This window comes from Anomaloglossus baeobatrachus, chromosome 6 (genome assembly GCF_048569485.1).
Source record: "Anomaloglossus baeobatrachus isolate aAnoBae1 chromosome 6, aAnoBae1.hap1, whole genome shotgun sequence".
Taxonomy (NCBI): domain Eukaryota; kingdom Metazoa; phylum Chordata; class Amphibia; order Anura; family Aromobatidae; genus Anomaloglossus; species Anomaloglossus baeobatrachus.
Window position 1 is genome coordinate 302,199,194 of NC_134358.1, and position 8,222 is coordinate 302,207,415.

Consider the following 8,222-nt stretch of genomic DNA (forward strand, 5'->3'; position numbering starts at 1 on the left):
GGGGCTGTAGTGCCTGCGTGTGTGCGGTGATGATGGGGGCTGTAGTGCCAGGGTGTGTGCGGTGATGATGGGGGCTGTAGTGCCTGCGTGTGTGCGGTGATGATGGGGGCTGTAGTGCCAGGGTGTGTGCGGTGATGATGGGGGCTGTAGTGCCTACGTGTGTGCGGTGATGATGGGGGCTGTAGTGCCAGGGTGTGTGCGGTGATTATGGGGTCTCTCTCTCGACTAAAGAAAACTAACGTAACGCGTTATTTCACAGGAATCCGTTGCCTTTATGATCACATATTTACAACGCATCCGTCACATGCGTCACACAATGCATTTTGATGGATGCCAAATGATGCAAGTGTGAAAGTACCCTTAATGTCACCAAGTCGGGCCTCATTCTTATAGGGGTCTTATGATTTCAACCAGTTATGCCAGGGGTGTAAAACTAGGCTTGGTGTATGGGCCGCACATAAAAAAACATCCACGCATTCCCTGAACGGACACGGTCACGGAGCCACGACTACCAGGTGAGTACTGTACCCCTGGGAGCCCACATCAGCGTACGCCGCCAACCCAGCCGACACATACCCTCGCATTGCTGGGGCTGGCCAGCGTATGCTGGTGTGGGCTCCCGTGCGAGCGGGGGACGAGATGCGCTGGTAACCATGGTAGCATAGTTACCAGCGCATCAAGGTCCTGCAGCGGCGGAAAATACACACACGCACACACATAACAGCACACACACACACGCATACACACACACATCAGATCACACTCACTCTCACACACACATCACATCGCATCCACATACTCACAACATCCTGGGATATCGCTTGCTTCTCGGCGGCGATACTGTGCTGTGAGCTTCCAGGACCTGCCGGAGGATCACATGGCCAGAAGCATGTGGTATCTCCGGATGTTGTGAGTATGAGCGCGTATGTGCAATATCGTCAATGTGTGTGTGCGTGAGTGTATGCGATCGGGTGTGTGTGAGTGTATGCGATCGGGTGTGTGTGAGTGTATGCAATCGGGTGTGTGTGGGTGTGTGTGTGTGTATGCGATCGGATCTGTGAGTGTCGGCAGAGGGGCACGGCGTGCTGGAGGAGGCTGGGAGGAGAGAGGCTGATCCTGGGGAAGGCTGGGATGGGGAGGCTGAGAGAAGAGAGGCTGATGCTGGGGGAGGCTGAGGCTGGGGTAGGCTGGGAGGAGAGAGGCTGATGCTGGGGACCGAAAAGGCATCAGCTGGGGACAGAAAAGGCTGATGCTGGGAGGAGAGAGGCTGATGCTGGGGGAGGCTGATGCTGGGATGAGAGAGGCTGATGCTGGGGACAGAGAGGCTGATGCTGGGATGAGAGAGGCTGATGCTGGGATGAGAGAGGCTGATGCTGGGGACAGAGAGGCTGATGCTGGGGACAGAGAGGCTGATGCTGGGGACAGAGAGGCTGATGCTGGGGACAGAGAGGCTGATGCTGGGGACATAGAGGCTGATGCTGGGATGAGAGAGGCTGATGCTGCGGGTAGAGAGGCTGATGCTGCGGGTAGAGAGGCTGATGCTGCGGGTAGAGAGGCTGATGCTGGGAGGAGAGAGGCTGATGCTGCGGGCAGAGAGGCTGATGCTGGTGCAGCATGGGGGATGGAGCACGATGGGGGGTGCGCAGCATGGGGGATGGACCACGTTTGGGAGTGCGCAGCATGGCGGATGGAGCACGTTGGGAGTGCGCAGCATGGCGGATGGAGCACGTTTGGGAGTGCTCAGCATGGCGGATGGACCACGTTTGGGAGTGCGCAGCATGGCGGATGGAGCACGTTTGGGAGTGCGCAGCATGGCGGATGGAGCACGTTTGGGAGTGCGCAGCATGGCGGATGGACCACGTTTGGGAGTGCGCAGCATGGCGGATGGAGCACATTTGGGAGTGCGCAGCATGGCGGATGGAGCACGTTTGGGAGTGCGCAGCATGGCGGATGGAGCACGTTTGGGAGTGCGCAGCATGGGGGATGCAGCACGATGGGGAGTGCGGAGTATGGCGGATGGAGCACGTTTGGGAGTGCGCAGCATGGCGGATGGACCACGTTTGGGAGTGCGCAGCATGGCGGATGGAGCACGTTTGGGAGTGCGCAGCATGGGAGATGGAGCACGATGGGGGGTGCGCAGCATGGGAGATGGAGCACGATGGGGAATGCGCTGCATGGTGGAGGGAGCACAATGGGGAGTGCGGAGTATGGCGGATGGAGCACGTTTGGGAGTGCGCAGCATGGCGGATGGAGCACGTTTGGGAGTGTGCAGCATGGCGGATGGAGCACGTTTGGGAGTGCGCAGCATTGGGGATGGAGTACGATGGGGAGTGCGCTGCATGGGGGATGGAGCACGATGGGGAGTGCGCTGCATGGGGGATGGAGCACGATGGGGAGTGCGCTGCATGGGGGATGGAGCACGATGGGAAGTGCACACCTCCCCCCAACACACACACACACGCGCGCACTGCACAACACACCACACACACACTGGGAACCACAAACAACTGCCCTACACAGACACCCACACACACAGACAACGCTGCACACACAAATATACGCACATACCGCACAACACACACATTGCACAAAACATACCTCCCCCCAAAACACACCACACACACACAAACCGCGCAACACACACACAACGCTACAGACACACAGCGCTCCACAAACAACGCAACACACATACAACACCGCTCTCACCCCCCGTCACACCCAGACAACACCCAGAACATGTACAGCACCCTACACAAACACTTGGTAACTACACACAACAACATCTATATCTATATCTATATATATAACAAAAATCATACATGAACTACACAATACGTAAATTCTAGAATACCCGATGCGTAGAATTGGGCCACCTTCTAGTATGTAATATAAAGCATTTTTAATGGTAAAAATTTTTTTTATCTCTTTCTTGTGCCCAGTAGTAATGTTCCCATCCTTGTGCCTAGTAGTAATGTATCCATCCTTGTGCCCAGTAATAATGTGTCCATCCTTGTGCCTTATAGTAATGTGCCCATCTTTGTGCCCAGTAGTAATGTGCCCAGTAGCATTGTGTCTATCCTTGTAGCATTGTGCCCATCCTTGTAGCATTGTGCCCATCATGCAGCATTGTGCCCATCCTTGTAACATTGTGCCCATCCTTGTAACATTGTGCCCATCCCTGTAGCATTGTGCCCGTCCTTGTAGCATTGTGCCCAAGTAATAATGTCTCCAGTCCTGATCCTAGTTCCCTATTATGCCGTTCAAGACATACACACAAAAAAAATTCTTCTCAACTTCCTCCGTTCCCTGTTTTCTCTTAACTGCTTGTTGTGGTCTGCAAACCCGTAGACCCCGTGATGATCGCATTACTATGCAGGGGGCCAGTGCCAGCAGGGCTTTACTACACTTGATTCATTTGCGGTGCAGCGCGTGCTAGGAGCTCTCTGCACTCTACCATTCACAGGCAAGCAGGTGACTTCATACAGCGATGTTACCTGCTTGACATCGGCATCAGTGGCGTAACTAGAGTTCGATGGGCCCCGGTGCAAAATTAGGACCGGGACCTCCCCCTTGGGGTACAGGATGATTACGCTGACACTTGGCTCTTTCCCTCAGCACCAGCTTTCCCATGCTCCGATATCCCTTTTTCCCTTAGTACCCAGTTTTCCATGTTCTGGTATTCATCTTGTCCTCAGCACCAGGTTTCCAATGCTCTGCTATACAACTTTCCCTCAGCACCCAGCTTGCCCTTGGTATCAGAGCATGGGAAAGCTGGGTGATGAGGGAAAGATGTATAGCAAAACATGGGAAAGTTGAATGCTAAGAGAAAGATATATAGCAGAGCATGGGTGGGTGACTAAGAATTCAGCATCAACTGGGCGCTGAGGACAAGATAGATATCAGAATACATGAAATCTGGGTTCTGAGGGATATCAGAGCATGGGAAAGCTGGGTGCTGAGGGAAAAATGTATAGCAAAGCATGTGAAAGCTGGGTGCTGAGGTAAAAATGTATAGCAAAGCATGGGAAAGCTGGGTGCTGAGGGAAAGAGCCTCTTTCCCTCAGCACCCAGCTTTCCCATCCCATGCTTGTATCTTTGTCCCCCATCCTAGTATATAGCCTTATCCATCTTTTTTTTTTCTGTACATTATATTTGTGCTATAAATAACATTATAGATTGCACATATCACTACCACCCAGATTCCACTGCCTCTAAACTCATAGTACCCCCACAGACTGACTGTTACAGGCTGACTGATGTTTAGCACCCTCCTAGGGTCCCCTGCATTTTAACCCACCATTAACCCTTTTGCTGTGCCCCATTAAGCTACTGCGCATTCATTTTTATCCTCTATGTAAGACCTGTCAGCTTAGGCTAGTTTCACACTTGCGTTGTTTTGACGCAAACGGAATCCGTCACTAATGTAGTACAGTTCATTTATTTACATTTGAAGCGCGTTACTATGGCGCGTGTGTGTGTGTCATGCAGTACCCGCTTGTGTCCACACGATGTCGTGCTTCCACTGTAAATAAATGAACTGTACTGTATTTGTAACGGAGCCCGAATCCGTTAAAATAGCGCAAATATGAAACGGCCCTTACTACGGTAGTACAGGCCGACTGGTGCCCAGCAACTTCCTCAGACACCCTGTGTGTAACTCTCTACCAGCCCCTTATTAACCCCTAAACTACTCCATACCAAAGCTGACCTTCAGATCAATGTTGGTTCTGTTACCTCTGGCTGCTCTCTCTGTGGCCACCATATATTTTCTGCAAAAGTGATTGTAATAATATTGGAGCTAAACATACCCCAGCGGATTTGCTCCAGCTTCATTTCAAGCCATCACCACTTGCTGACACTATTCAGGTAAACATTTCCAAGGTAATACTCCACATAGCACCCTAAATTTAATACAATTTTTATATTTTAATATTTTATTGTTTATCTAACAGGTGCAATTAACCCAGCAAATTCACAATATCTGGTAATACCCGGATAAGATTCCACCAGCTTCCTAATTTCAGGAATAAGAATCCATCAACGGTATAAAAGGTTTGGGGGTTTTTCTCTCTCCCCCCTATAGATGTACATTGGGGATACAAATGTATTTACTTTTTAGCCGCTCAGTTGCTGCTGGCATTTTTGGATCTTCACAAACAGCACCTCAACTTTGAGACGACCTCTATGTACATTTGCCAACTATCAATAGGTATCGGAGGTTTGTCACGTATGTAGCTTAGCTCACTATAAATATTTCCTAAAGCCCTTATTCATTGATTAACCGCCGATATTTTCCAGGTTCGCTCTGTTGTACATTGGACATTGGCCTTGTGCTCTACTCATTCTATTCACCACTTCACTGCCCCACTTCTGCGGAACACAGGTAATCTCTATTTGTACTGAATGCGACAACACTAGGTTTACCCCATTGGGCCTATATTCTAATATACACATTCTCCCCCTTTTTTTTCCTTTCATTCCTCAGGTCCTATATTGATCCAATCATCATCATTCAGGATACCTGGGTCCCATCAGGATTTCCTGACCTTTTTAACCCTTTTTACCCCATTTTATTTATATGAAATAAACATTTATTTCAAATTTTAAACAACTTTACATTTGTCTACCTTGATGTTAGAATTGATCCCCAGTATATCAATTTGCATAAATTCATCTACCTAGTGTATTCAACTAACCCCTGCCAGTTAGCACGGTAGCTATACCTTTTTACATTATAGATTTATCCATGTTGCATCTAAAAATGGTAGTTGTTTTTTAACCCCTTCAGCCCCCGGGCACTTTCCGTTTTTGCGTTTTTGTATTTTGCTCCTTTTCTTCCGAGAGCCATAACTTTTTTATTATTCCGTCAATCTTGCCATATGAGGGCTTGTTTTTTGCGGGACGAGTTGTACTTTTAAATGAAATCATAAGTTTTACCATATAGTGTACTGGAAAACGGCAAAAAAATTCCAAGTGCGGAAAAATTTCAAAAAAAGTGGGATCGTACAATAGTTTTTCGGATGTTTTATTCACGGTGTTCACTATATGATAAAACTGATGTATCTATGTGATGCCTCAGGTCGGTGCGAGTTTGTAGACACCAAACATGTATAGGTTTACTTGTATCTAAGGGGTTAAAAACAATTCACAAGTTTGTCCAATAAAAGTGGCGCACGTTTTGCGCCATTTTCCGAAACACGTAGCGTTCTTATTTTTTTGGATCTATGGCTCAGTGATGGATTATTTTTTGCGTCTCGAGCTGACGTTTATATTGGTACCATTTTTGCGCAGATGCTACGTTTTGATCGCCTGTTATTGCATTTTGCGTAAAACTTGCGGCGACCAAAAAACGTAATTTTGGCGTTTGGAATTTTTTTGCCACTACGCCGTTTACCAATCAGATTAATTGATTTTATATTTTGATAGATCGGGCATTTCTGAACGCGGCGATACCAAATATGTGTATATTTATTTATTTTTTAACCCTTTAATTTTCAATGGGGGGAAAGGGGGGTGATTTGAACTTTTAGGTTTTTGGTTTTTTTTTATTTTTTAAAACTTTTTTTTACTTTTTTTTTTTATTTTACTAGTCCCCCTAGGGGGCTATAGCAATCAGCAATCCGATCGCTGATTGCTATCACAGCAATACAGCTGTAAACAGCAGATTCAGTCACTTTAGTTTTCCCTCTGCTCTCAGCCGAGGGAAAACGAAAGTGAAACATCCATAGCAGCAGGCGTCATCACATGACCCTGTGCTACGATGGCAACCACCGATAGTCACGTGATAACACACGTGACGTCCGGTGGGGGCGGCGGTAAGTAACAAACATGGTCGCGCGCATTTAAATCTTGCTGCCAGACTTTGGCAGCAAGATTTAAGGGGTTAATGGCCGCGGGTGGAAGCGATTCCACCCGCGGCTAGCAGGCACACATGTCAGCTGTTGAAAACAGCTGATATGTGTGCCGATCCACGCCGCCTGCCCGCGGCAGGGGGCGGGGCTTAACGGGACACGATCCTGGACGGATAGATCCGTCCAAGGTCGTGAAGGGGTTAAATGGTACACGAGTTTTGGTATTTTTAAGAGGGTTTTTTGGCCTTTTTAGTATTAATTCAGCTTTTTTAGTATCTGAATTTTAAAAATGCCACACGTGTACACATTCACACAAATGCAGCCATGTACACTAGATTTCTCTTTATATACTGTATATGGGAGCATTTTGTACACACTGTATATACAAAGAAATAAGAAAGTTGTATGTCTGACACCAAACCATGAAGATGAGGAGACCCAGCCACCATCACAGGACAGCGGTGAGGCATATCATCAGTTACAGGGCTGTGGGGGAGGGGTCAGGAGAGTGCAGCTGTTTGGGAGGGGGCCTGAGATTGCAGCTGTGGGGGAGGGGGCTGGAGATTGCAGCTGTGGAGGAGGTGGACAGGATAGTGCAGCTGTGGGGGAGGGGGGCAGAAGAGTGCAGCTGTGAGAGGCAAATAAGAAGATAGAAGAGGGCAGTGGGGCTTGAGTCACAATTCAGGGCACTCTAGTACTCACTTCAGGTCGCATTGTGTTCCTCTGGAGCCTCCTGCTACTGCCGACTACAGAGCAATGGCAGTGCAGGAGAGGGGCATACAAACTCCTCAGAAATCTCTCATATTTCTGCAGCACTCCCTGCACAGGCCTGACTCTCCACAGCAGCTCCAAGTCAGTGGGCGGAGCTTACTTTTGGTAGGTGGGGCTTACTCCTGTGAGGCTCCGGAGCAGTGAGTGTAGGTAGGGGATGGCTGTGCTCAGCATTTTCCCACTCTTCTGATGGATGGTACATGCAGCATATGTGCTGTATTCTGGAGGAGAGATTGTCAGGGGCGCAGTGGGGGATCCATCGCCCAGCAGATGCTCAAAGCCAGCGGCCGGGGGATCACTATGACCATAATCCCGCCCACCTCTCAGCATCGGCTTCAGTGGAAAGAGGTGGGCGGGATTATGGGTGTGGAGAGCAGGGAATAAGCAATTGCTTAAGTAGCTGGGACATGTGTGAGCTCCAAAACGGCTGCTGCCTTCTGTGACTCCTGAATGGCAACCCCTGTGACTGCGATTGTTCCGGTCCTGATTGGTATAGTGCAGAGAGCTCCTAGCGCTGTGCCGGAAATGCATCAACTGTAGTAAAGCCATGCCGGCGCCGGCCCCCTGCATAGTAACGCGATCGTCACGGGGTCTGTGGGC

General features: G+C 49.1%; 1 long non-coding RNA gene across 1 annotated transcript; it reads left to right on the plus strand.

Annotated features, from left to right (window-relative positions):
- Positions 1 to 4,604: 4,604 nt before the first annotated feature.
- Positions 4,605 to 5,568, plus strand: LOC142244308 (uncharacterized). The gene is made up of 3 exons (XR_012724502.1): positions 4,605 to 5,043; positions 5,120 to 5,383; positions 5,486 to 5,568. It is a non-coding gene; the product is annotated as an uncharacterized LOC142244308 (long non-coding RNA).
- Positions 5,569 to 8,222: the final 2,654 nt, after the last annotated feature.